This window comes from Tachysurus vachellii, chromosome 8 (assembly GCF_030014155.1).
Source record: "Tachysurus vachellii isolate PV-2020 chromosome 8, HZAU_Pvac_v1, whole genome shotgun sequence".
Lineage (NCBI taxonomy): Eukaryota > Metazoa > Chordata > Actinopteri > Siluriformes > Bagridae > Tachysurus > Tachysurus vachellii.
The window spans coordinates 26,332,547-26,345,950 of record NC_083467.1 but is presented as its reverse complement, the minus strand read 5'-3'; positions in this window follow the sequence as shown (position 1 = coordinate 26,345,950).

Below are 13,404 nucleotides of genomic sequence, written 5' to 3'. Positions count from 1 at the left end.
TTTTACACATTAATTACATTCAATTTAAAACAAAAAAAAACATCATAATTAAACCAATGAATGCGTTTAAAATGTTATTTTATCAATAAAAACTGATAAAAAAAAACAACTTATCAATCAGACGTATTTGAAAAGCATCATTCTCCCGAATCACCATAGCAACAAGACTGATGCATGGCTAGATTTCTATTTCAAAGTTAATTTTTAAAGTTTAATATTCATGTTAAGGTGAAATAAATATTGGATCAAACTGTTCTGTCTCTAGATACACTTTGAAACACTAACATTACTAAAAGATCATATTTATCAGTGTCCAGTGTTTGGTCATGGTGAAAGATAGTCCTCTTTGGTGTACAGCTTTTTTTTATATATCTTTGTGCTTTAACACAATGCAACACAATGAACCAAGTCAGGGCCAAACAGACCGGTCGAAAGGAAAAACATAGCTTTCTACACAAAGATATGGGCTTGGAGAAATCTTCCATAGTTAAGATCACAATCATGCCCTAGAAAACTGTCTGGTGGAATCAGGCCGAATCCCGAGCTACCTATAACCACTTCCTGACCCCCCCCCCCCCCCTTCACTCCTCTCACCCCACTCACTCCTTCACTTCTTCTCCCTCGACTCGTCTCATGGACTCTTTATCCTCTAGTTATCGGACAGACTGTAGACAAACTGCTTCCACCACCAGCAGACAAGTTCTTGCCTCAGGTATTCATGTTACTTAACACCCGACTTGCCTTGACTTGACTCTTGACCCTGCTGCCTCAATACATTTACCTGGGCTAGTCAAACACCTGACCCTGTATATGACTCAACACCACCACATGCCTCTGCATACTTAACAGCATCAGACACTTTCTATTATGAAATTTGTTTTTGGGGCAAATATTACCACTATACTTTCTGCTAAACTACATAATAGTTTACAGTTTACAGTCCATGTTCTCTGGACTGTATCTTGTGAGTCGCAGTGTTTTTTGACGTCTTCATCGCGTCTACCTGTCTTTAAGCACGCATACAGCCGTGAGTTTCTGCTGGATGTCGGCAGAACCAGATTTTTGGAGTTAAACTGAAACTGCGGGAGTTAAACTGAAACTGCGGGAGCTCAGTCTGCTCCGGAGGCCTACACCATCACCGACCCCCACTACTGCTTCTCACCCACAGCGGAAGTGCAACAAGTGGCGTGAGAGAAAGCAGAAGAGGGGTAAGTGCTGAGGTATCCGAGCCAGGCTAATGGCTAACCCACACAAGCCAGCTATCCCCACCATCATACTGGCTAACGTACGCTCTTTGGACAATAAAATGGATTACATCCGATTACTGCGCTCAGCTCAAAGGACTGTAAGAGACTGTTGTGTTTTTGTGTTCACAGAAACATGGCTTAGCAACAGCGTTTCAGACAACGCTATTCAGCTCGATCAGCTGACATGCTATCAAGCGGAGAGAGCTCTCGTCACGGGAGGTAAAACCCGCGGTGGCAGGCTTTGTGTCTGCATCAATGATGCGTGGTGCCGCGATGCTGTTGTGGTCTGCAAACACTGCTCACCCCTGGTGGAGATTATGAGTATTAAACACCGGCCGTTCTATCTGCCGAGGGAATATACAGCCATAGCACTCATTGCTGTATGCATTCCCCCGAACTCCAACAACAGCAACTGGACCGATGCACTACATGAACTGTACCAGCATATCAGTGAGCAGAGAGTGTGTTTCCAAAGAGTGTGTTTCCAAAAATACACCAACACATTAACTTTCCAACACATTTTAGATGTTGTTTACACCACACAGAGAGGAGCCTACATAGCCCTCCCCCTCCGACACCTTGGTGCATCAGACCACCTCACTGTCATGCTAATGCCTGCAGACAGACCACTCATTAAAGTCACCAAACCAGAGTTCACAAACATATTCAAGTGTTGCCTGAGGGGTCGTCAGAGGCTCTTCAAGACTGTTTTGACACCACCGACTGGAATATGTTTAAGCAGGCTGCCACATACAATAACACCACAGACCTCCAAGACTACTCAGAAACTGTCACTGCCTACATCACCAAGTGTATTGATGATGTAACAGTCACAAAGACCATCACTGTCCGGGCCAACCAGAAGCCGTGGATGACAGGGGAGGTCTACAGACTCCTGAAGACGCGGAACACTGCCTTCAGAGCTGGAGACGAGGTGGGCCTGTGGACAGCCAGGGGCAACCTAGCCAGTGGCATCAGAGAGGCTAAGAGGCAGTACTCCAAGAGGATAGCCCATCAATTCAGCGACAGCAGAGACACTCGGACACCTGTGGCAGGGGATACAGACCATTATGGACTACAAGCCCCCACCATGGTCCTGTGACAGCAACTTCTCTCAGCCTTGCGCTGCTTTATTTAATTTCTATTGTTAGTATTATCTGTATCACCTTGGGAGAGTAATGCAATTTCAATTCTCTGTATGTATGTACTGTACAGGTGGAAGATTTGACGATAAAGCAAAACTTGAAACTTGAACTGAGTTTATTGTCCTGTGTATTTATTGTCCTGTGTATTTGTTGTCCTTTGTGAGCAGCAGTATGTTTGTGAGCAGCAGTATGGCTTCATGCCCAGAAAGAGCACAACAGATGCAATTTTTGCTCTGAGAATGTTGATGGAGAAGTATAGGGATGGTCAGAGGGAGTTGCACTGTGTGTTTGTAGACTTAGAGAAAGCGTATGACAGGGTGCCAAGAGAAGAGCTGTGGTACTGTATGAGGAAGTCAGGAGTAGCAGAGAAGTATGTCAGAGTGGTGCAGGACATGTATGAGAGGAGCAGGACAGTGGTGAGGTGTGCTGTAGGTCAGACAGAGGAGTTCACAGTGGAGGTGGGACTGCATCAGGGATCGGCTCTGAGCCCCTTCCTGTTTGCTATAGTGATGGACCAGTTGTCAGAGGAGGTCAGACAGGAGTCTCCTTGGACGATGATGTTTGCAGATGACATTGTGATCTGTAGTGAGAGCAGGGAGCAGGTGGAGGAAAACCTGGAGAGGTGGAGGTTTGCGCTGGAGAGAAGAGGAATGAAAGTCAGTCGTAGTAAGACTGAGTACATGTGTGTGAATGAAAGGGAGGGAAGTGGAACAGTAAGGTTACAGGGTGAAGAGGTGAAGAAGGTACAGGAGTTTAAGTACCTGGGGTCAACAGTCCAGAGTAATGGAGAGAGTGGGAAAGAAGTAAAGAAGCGAGTGCAGGCAGGTTGGAGTGGGTGGAGAAAGGTGTCAGGAGTTCTGTGTGATAGGAAAATATCAGCAAGAATCAAGGGGAAGGTGTACAGGACAGTGGTGAGCCCGGCCGTGCTGTATGGTTTAGAGACAGTGTCACTGAAGAAGAGACAGGAGTCAGAGCTTGAGGTAGCCGAACTGAAGATGTTGAGGTTCTCTTTGGGTGTCACAAGACTGGACAGGATTAGGAACGAGTACATCAGAGGGACAGCCCATGTTGGACGTTTGGGGGACAAAGTTAGGGAGGCGAGATTAAGATGGTTTGGACATGTTCAGAGGAGGGAGAGTGAGTATATTGGTAGGAGAATGTTGGACATGGAGCTGCCAGGCAGGAGGCAAAGAGGAAGGCCAAAGAGGAGGTATATGGATGTAATTAATGAGGATTTGAAGCTAGTGGGTGCAAGTGTTGAGGATGCAGAAGATAGGGTTAGGTGGAGAGAGATGATTCGCTGTGGCGACCCCTGAAGGGAAAAGCCGAAAGAAGAAGAAGATTTGTTGTCCTTTGTATTTATTCTCCTTTGTATTTATTGTCCCTTGTATTTATTGTCCCGTGTATTTATTGTCCCGTGTATTTATTGTCCTTGAGAAGCTACATGTTATTACAATATATACAAGCTATATAGAGGAATGACAATAATAACCCACTTATCTATTACATTAAACTGCTCTGTATAGTTAAACACACACAATATATTAAACAGAAGATCAGATAACCCGTAGATTTATTAATAAGTATTTATATACTAATTATATTATTTGGTATCCTCAGTGATTAGGACTGACTCTGAATAAACCTCATGCAGGATGATGCAATCCACCTATCCGTGATCATTTTTTCTTTAAATAAAAGGCATAAAAAGTAAACCCTGAAATAGACTAGTACATTATACCCTACAGTAACCCAAGCAGAGGGATAATGCAGTAGTATTAGAGTATGGCAGTGGAGGCTCAACTGGTTAAGGCTGGGTTGTTGTCCGGAGAATCGGGGTTCAAGGCCCAGCTGATGGGCCCTTGAACAAGGCCCTCAACCCTCCCTGCTCCAGGGGATATCATAGCTGCCCCTGTACTAACCTCCTCAGTTGGGGTATGTGAAGAAAAGAATTCCACTGTGCTGTAATGTATATGTGGTGATAATAAAGGCTTCTATGTCCATTGTCCATTCTATGTACACTGAAGCAGAAGTGCAGTGCAATTTCAGTGCATTTAAACCTTTACACACATACACACACTCACTCTCTCTCTCTCTCTCACACACACACTCACTCTCTCTCTCTCTCTCTCTCTCTCTCTCTCTCTCTCTCTCTCTCTCTCTCTCTCTCACAAACACACTCTCTCTCACACACATACACACACCCACACACCTACAGAGCAGCAGTGGCCTGATTAGTGTTCAGCTCAAACCCAAATCACGTAAACAGCCACAGGGTCATAGCTCTGATGTGTGTAAAGCAACAGGAAAAAAAATACAACATCAAGACCATAAAAAAATCTGAACTGGTGATTTCTCACCTCAGCTGTATACAGGCCACACTTAAAAGACATAAAAAGAGATAAATATAATATATACCACAGAAACTCAAGCCATTCTACCACACAGTTATATGAAAAAAGCTACAATAAAAATCCAGATATATAAATGGTCTGCAGTTTTCTCCTCTTATTTTTTACAAATTTTTGCTCATTGGGGATAAATACATATATATACGTACATACATACATACTGTGAACTATGTATATCTTGAATTTTTATTATATTAATTCTTTATACTTCTCCTTATGTTTACCTTCTGCTCTATGTTTATGTTCTGTAAAGCTGCTTTGAGACAATGTCCATTGTAAAAAGCGCTATACAAATAAACTTGAATTGAATTGAATTGAATTAAAATGGGGGGGCACGGTGGCTTAGTGGTTAGCACGTTCGCCTCACACCTCCAGGGTTGGGGTTCGATTCCCGCCTCCACCCTGTGTGTGTGGAGTTTGCATGTTCTCCCCGTGCCTCAGGGGTTTCCTCCCCCGGTCCAAAGACATGCATGGTAGGTTGATTGGCATCTCTGGAAAATTGTCCCTAGTGTGTGATTGCGTGAGTGAATGAGTGTGTGTGTGTGTGAGTGTGTGTGTGTGTGTGCCCTGCGATGGGTTGGCACTCCGTCCAGGGTGTATCCTGCCTTGATGCCCGATGACGCCTGAGATAGGCACAGGCTCCCCGTGACCCAAGGTAGTTCGGATAAGCGGTAGAAGATGAATGAATGAATGAATGAATGAATAAAATGAAGCTTTTACTGTGCTTTAATGCGCCCCCTGCTGTTTGCAATGAGAATTGCAGTTGTTCTAAGAAAGCATCAGTAGTAACTTTTTTCAATATATTCTGTATTTTTTTTTAGTTTAATGAAGTCTGAACATTACAGCAGATGGGTTCTGATCTAAAAGATTTTCTGTGCTTCTGCTAAAAAATAAATAAATTAATTAATAAATAAAAAATTCACACCCAGACAGGTGTAAAAATGGCAACACGGCAGTAGCACGCAGCAGCCTCTCCGGATTCAATACATTGCTATTTACATTTTTTTAAAGTTTTTATTTACGGTTTTTAGCCCAACCATTGCTACTACATGGATGCCAGAGACAGCGGTGTTCATGTATACAACCACCAGAACCTAATAAAGTACAGAAATTGTGTAACAACCAACCTGCGTGATGATGTATTGGATAGGCTATGTGACCTCGGCTTGCTGCGGAGACCAGGCCTCCAGTACCCAGTGTCGCCTGATACCGGAGACCAGGAGAGGGGACGCCGAAAGCGGTGCACGAGGAAGCTGAAGCACGGTAAGCGATCGGGTGTCTGTGCTAGGCTAAAAACAAACCCTAGCCGGCCGGCACTCCCGTCCATTCTACTAGCCAACGTTTGCTCCCTGGACAATAAACTGGACTACATTCGACTCAAACGCTCTACACGGCGAGAGATTAGAAGCTGCTGCATGTTTGTTTTCACAGAGACGTGGCTTAGCGACAGAGTTCCGGACACCGCCATTCAGCTGGACGAGCTAACTTAATTTAGAGCCAACAGAAATGCAGTTCTGTGTGGTAAGACTCGCGGTGGTGGTGTGTGTGTTTATATCAAAAACTCTGTGCTTGTTTCTACTTACTGCTCATCGTCAGTGGAGTTTGTGACTGTTAGATGCAGGCTGTATTGTATTGGAATGGGGACAAATGTGGTAGTCTTGAGGCACGTAGGAGCAACGGCGCTGCTCAGGGAAATGTTGAAGATGTCCGTAAAGACATCCGCTAGCTGTTCTGCACATTCTCTGAGCACCCTGCCAGGTATGTTGTCTGTTCCGTGGGTTAACTCTGCAGAGATCTCCTCACGTCAGCCGTGGATAGACAGAGTACCTGGTCGTCGGGGGAGGGATGGTCTTCCTTGGCGTTACGTTGTTCTGTACCTCGAACCGAGCGTAGAAGTCGTTCAGCGTGTCTGGGAGGGAGGCATTGTATTGGTATTGTATTGTATGTTGTAAAAGATGAAATTGATTGTTTAGTTGTGGGACGGGTCTGATGTAAATTGTGTGATGGCGATCATTTGTCAAAGGAAGGGGGATGTAATGAGTGGGATGTTGTTTGGGTCCACTAGGTGGCAGTGATGGGTAGTATAAAGCTGGGTGCATGGAGTGAAGAAGAGAGTAACTTTTATGTGAGAGATGTCACCGGTGGAATAAAGAAACCAGTTCTTTTTACAATTTGCACCCCCTTCTCTGCCTTTCCATTGGCCTTTGGATACAGGGGGCTAGACGTTGTATGCTTGAAGTCATACTGCTCCGCAAACAGTCTGAATTCACGACTACTGTACTGAGGACCGTTGTCACTATGAACAATGAGGGGAATTCCATATCTTGAAAAAATCTGTTTCATGTGATGAATCACATCAGTTGTTGTTGTAGAACGCAGCTGTTCAATTTCCGGATAGTTGGAATAGTAATCAATAACCACCAAGAAATCTTTGCCATTCAACTGGAACAAATCAGTTCCAACCTTTTCCCATGCTTGACTAGGCACATCCGCTATCAGCATGGGTTCTTTTGCTTGTTTATAATAATGACTCAAACAGATGTCACATTTATTGATCAATTCTTCAATGTGCTTACTAATTCCAGGCCAATACACAGCTTGTCTTGCTCTTCGCTTGCATTTTTCAATGCCGAGATGCCCTTCATGTATGCGACGAAGCATGTCTGGACGCATGGACATTGGAATGACAATTCGATTTTTTGGCAGCAACATGCCACTACATACACTAAGTTCTGCCCTAATTGGAAAATACTGCAGACACTTGCCTTTGCTCCATCCTTGCCGAAAAAGAACCATCACCATCTGCAACTCAACATCTTTAGCAGTTTCCTCTTTTCTTCTTTTCATCTTTAGGAACTTTTCAGTTCCTGTCAGAGCTCGGGAAGCATGTGCAACAGGTCTCCAGGACTCTCCCATGGCCTGAAGCAGCACAGCTCCTAGTCCATCCTGTGAGGCATCTGTAGAGATCTTAAGTGAATGAGTGTGATAAAAAAAACAATACAGGTTCAGTAGTCAATATCTCCTTTAACGTCTTCCATTCGTGATCATGTAAAGAAGACCACACAAACTCTTTGTCATTGTGTAACAATGCTCTTATGTGTTTGGTTTTTGCTGATAAATTTGGCAGAAATTTTCAGAGAAAATTGACCATACCTAAAACACGAAGAACCCCCTTTCTGTCACTAGGTGGAGGCATATCCAGCAAGGCATATCCAGCAAGGCTAGCCGGATATGGTTCTACACCTTTGGCAGACAGCTTGTCACCCAAGAAGGTTATTTCTGTGACTCCAAACTGACACTTGCTTCTGTTTAACTTTAAACCATGGACTCGAATTCTTTCCATCAATTGGAATAGTCGCTGATTATGTTGTTCAAGGGTAGACCCCCACACCACCAGATCATCAATATATACACGAACACCATCAAGACCTTCAATCAGTGTTTCCATTGCTCTATGAAAAATTTCAGGAGCTGACTTAATTCCAAATGGAAGACGCAGAAAACAATATCTTCCAAAGGGAGTATTAAAAGTGCAATACTTGCTACTCTCAGAATTCAATCGAATCTGCCAGAAACCATGAGATGCATCTAATTTACTAAAAATCTTGGCACCGGACATTTCGCTAAGAATCTCTTCACGTGTAGGTATCTGATAATGTTCTCTTTTGATGTTATCATTAAGATCTTTAGGATCCAAGCAAACTCTTAATGCACTATTAGGCTTTTTCACGCAAGTAATGGAATTTACCCAATCTGTTGGTTGTTCAATCTTCCATATCACTTCCGATTGGGTCATGCGATCCAATTCCTGCTTCAAGGCCTCTCGCAGAGGGACAGGAACCCGACAAGGAGCATGGATAACAGGTGTAGCATCTTCCCTCAGTTGTATTTTGTAAGTGAATGGCAGCATTCCTTGACCTTCAAAAACATCTGGGAATTGATTCACAAGATCAATAACAGAATCATATCCAGTCTGGACGACTACATTTTGGTTCACTAAATTCCATCAACATGTGGACTTTGCAACGAGAGGTGGAAACACACTGGATCTTGTTTATACAAACATACCTGGCGCGTACCGTGCGGAGCCCCGCCTCCACCTCGGCTACTCAGACCACATCTCTGTTATGCTAATTCCAGCATACAGACCACTCGTCAGACGCTCAAAACCGGTTCTGAAGCAGGTGAAAACCTGGCCAGCAGGAGCCACCTCTGCTCTTCAGGACTGCTTTGAGTGCACTGACTGGAACATCTTCAGGAAGGCTGCAACCAATGGGGACTCTGTCAACTTGGAGGAGTACACGTCAACAGTGACCAGTTACATCGGCAAGTGCATTGATGACGTGACCGTCTCCAAGACCATCACTACACGCTCCAACCAGAAGCCGTGGATGACTGCTAACGTGCGTACGCTGCTGAGGACTAGAGACCTAGCCTTCAGAACAGGGGACAGGGTGGCCGTAAGAACAGCAAGGGCCAAACTGTCCCGAGCCATCAGAGAGGCAAATCGCGCACACACCCAGACAATCCACAGCCACTTCCAGGACAGCGGAGACACCTGGCGCATGTGGCAGGGCATACAGGGCGATCACGAACTACAAGACCGCTTCACCTGCCTGTGATAGTGATGCCTCCCTCCCAGACATGCTGAACGACTTCTACGCTCAGTTCGAGGTACAGAACAACGTAACGCCAAGGAAGACCATCCCTCCCCCCGACGACCATGTACTCTGTCTATCCACGGCTGACGTGAGGAGATCTCTGCAGAGTTAACCCACGGAACAGACAACATACCTGGCAGGGTGCTCAGAGAATGTGCAGAACAGCTAGCGGATGTCATTACGGACATCTTCAACATTTAGCTGAGCAGCGCCGTTGTTCCTACGTGCCTCAAAACTACCACATTTGTCTCCATTCCAAAGAAGTCTACAGTGTCCTGCCTCAATGACTATCGTCCCGTCGCACTCACACCCATAGTTATGAAGTGCTTCGAGAAGCTCGTCATGAGGCACCCAGTTACCACCCTCACTGGACCCCCTACAGTTCGCGTATCGTCCAAACCGCTCCACAGACGATGCCATTGCCACAGCCCTCCATTTAGCCCTCACCCATCTGGACAATAAAGACACTTATGTATGAATTCTGTTCATAGACTTTAGTTCAGCATTCAACAAAATCATCCCTCAGCACCTGATTCTGAAGCTGAGCCTGCTGGGACTAAACACCTCCCTCTGCAACTGGATCCTGGACTTTCTGACTGGGAGACCTCAGTCAGTCCGGATCGGGAACAGCATCTCCAACACCACCACACTGAACACTGGAGCTCCTCAAGGCTGCGTGCTCAGTCCACTGCTGTTCACTCTGCTGACTCACGGCTGTGCAGCAATGCACAGATCAAACCATATCATCAAGTGCGCTGAGCAAGAACAACGAGTCAGCATACAGAGAGGAGGTGCAACAGCTGGTGTAGAACCAACAACCTGTCTCTGAATGTTGATAAAACTAAAGAGATGGTTGACCCTGCAGCGGATAGTGAGGACAGCTGAGAAGATCATTGGAGTCTCTCTTCCCTCTGTCATGGACACTTACATCACACGCTGCATCCGCAAAGCTAAAAGCATTGTGGATGACCCCACACACCCCTCACACACACTCTTCACCCTCCTGCTGTCTGGAAAAAGGTACCGAAGCATTCGGGCCCTCACAACCAGACTGTGTAACAATTTCTTCCCACAAGCCATTAGTTATTAGTTATTAGCCATAACTAAACTGAACTGCACTGAGCACAACATACACACGCACATCATCTGTATAGACTGCACAGACCTACACCACATACACACACTTCTAATTATACTATCTATCAACTTGTTTACATGCTGCTTACATTCATCAAACTGTTTACATGCTTACATTCATCAAACTTTTTACTGTACATGCTGTTTTGCACACTTTTTTATTTTTTTGCTCTTTGCACACACTAACATTTCAGTCATTTTGCTCATACTGTACAATATTTCAGTTGATGCTGTTTTTGCACAATCTTATACACTATCTCAGGGACCTGCTGTTAATAAACTGTGTTTATTCTAGTATTACTGAATGCAATAATGTCTGAACTTATGTCTGAACTTACGTATTTACATTATTTACAGTATTGACACTGGTCGGTTGGCACTGTTTTTTGTTTACTGTCTTTGTTGTATTTTGTGTATTGTGTATTTTGTGTATTGTCTTGTAACCACTGTCTTGTCTGTCTTGTCCTGCACTGTCTTGTCTGTCTTGTCTTGCACTGTTTGCACCAGGTTGCACAGTTGCACTTTATGTGGCTAAGACTACTTACTAAGTCCTTAGCCCTCTCTTTGTTTTATGTAGCACCTTGATCCTAGAGAAACGTTGTCTCGTTTCACTATGTACTGCAACAGCTATATATGGTTGAAATGACAATAAAAGCTTCTTGACTTTTGACTTGAAGATCATATTTCTATGGCTCTAAATTTAATACATGTCCTAATAAGATCTTCATGAATTCAGAGGTCAGATTTTTCCAAGCTTTAAGTTCAAAGGATTTCAGCTTTAAGCCTAATTTATAGTTTGCATGTGATCATGTGTTTGTAGAAACAGTAGCTAGACCAGTAGCATTGCTCACCTCACTTCTTTACATGTTCTGTGTGTCAGGATTCCATGTCAACCTCTAAAATGTTTAAAGATTTCATGTTTCTATTCTGGGATACATAGGTTATTTTTAATGGAGATCTTTGTTTTTTTTTTTTTATTATTTCAGACTTTCTGCTGCCTTTGTTGTGAACGTTGTCATGAACTTCGTCATAAACAAATAAATAAAATAATCTACAGGATCTAGTTTTTCTGTAGATTTGAAAGGACATGAGCTTCCAGTTGCTGTAAGAGGAATTGTGTATTGGTAATGCCTAATAATAATAATAATAATAATAATCATCATCATCATCATCATCACCATTTTAAAATCACAGCTCTGTATGGAAACACTGACATGGTAGCCATGAATATATGACAGCAAAGCAAGTCATGTGACATCAGTGTTTTTTCCTCTCAGCAATCAGTGGCCTTTAAATCCTCTACAAAAATGTGTGTTTAAATGACTGAAAACTTTACCTTTGCTAAGTGACATGAGAATTTACCAGGATTTTGAGAATTCTCTCTCTCTCTCTCTCTCTCTCTCTCTCTCTATCACCTTTGAGTTCCAGTTTTATGTTTAGAATTAAAATCCATGCTAATACCTTTTTGGCTGACGATTTGACTGGACTGCTAATTGGTGACTTGATCAAATCAGATGCAACCTGTTGGATCTAACAAATTTCCCAGATCTGTAAAAGATTGAAAAACATGGACATGGATTATTTTTCAAAATCCACAGCTACTAAAACATCCAATGAAGAGGAAGTCTGAAATTCCTTACAAAAGGAGCAGGATCGAGTTGGAAAAATATAATAAGGTAACTGCTGGCTCACCTGAGTCATTTATAGTTTACAGTTACATCTATGGCATGTGGGAGATCCTCATATTCAGAGTGACTTACAGAAGTGCTTTCAAATCTCAATCAATAAAGACATCATGATGATGAGTTACTAAGGACAGACTTTGGACATCTGGGGGAAGTTCATTCACCACCTAGACACCAGAACAGAGAATAATCTTGTTGCAGGTCTTTCTTGTACCCTGAGAGATGGTGGATCAGTGGAGCAGTGTACCGACATCGTGTCAGATTAGCAATCTGAGACGTTACCTCAGGGTTGTGAGACCAGCGAGATGTCCAGGGAGATCACAAGACCCTGACATGGGAATGAATCGTCTGGGATGAACAGCAGTTCAGTTCCCAGTTTTGCTTGAATATAATTTCAGCTGCTGTCTAGGATAAGTTGCCAACCAGACGTGTTGAGATCTGAGCAGAAACCTGAGTGTCTGAGGGAGGGAAGGAGAAGATGAGCTGAGTGTCATGTGAGGATATGACCTCGCCACGAGATTGAGTAAAATTCTTCAGAAGTCAAGCCCGTGTTGTGTTCTTGTTGATGATTAAAAATATCGTTTTAGATGATAGATGATGAATTCATGTCAACTATCATCTAATCAAATGATATTTTTAATGTCAATGTAAATATCCACTGATGCTGGAAAATACATTAATATACTGATAAACACGGATCGTTTCATCATTTCGTTTTTGTGTCCCTCTCTATCCATTTCTGTTCCAGTCTCTTTGTAGTAATATAACATGCTCTGGTTGGGACCCTGGGGCACTAGGAGCCAGGGGATCTGCTCCATTACACATGGCTGAAATGAACACAGTAACATTTATTCATTTAACAGACGCTTTTATCAATTAACATAACATTTAAACCATTTTGTTAGTCATATATTGAATATTAATTCAATAATGTTTATTTATGTACTATTAAAGTGCTACCATAAAAACTATTTACAGTATTTACAGGTAAAATACTATTTATTGTTGGTCTTATCAGTATTACTCCATACAGTCTAAAATTTATGAAATTTAAAATTCAAATTACTTCAAATACCTGTCATTTCTGACTTCTCCCGATTTGTGGAGCTGTTCATTAA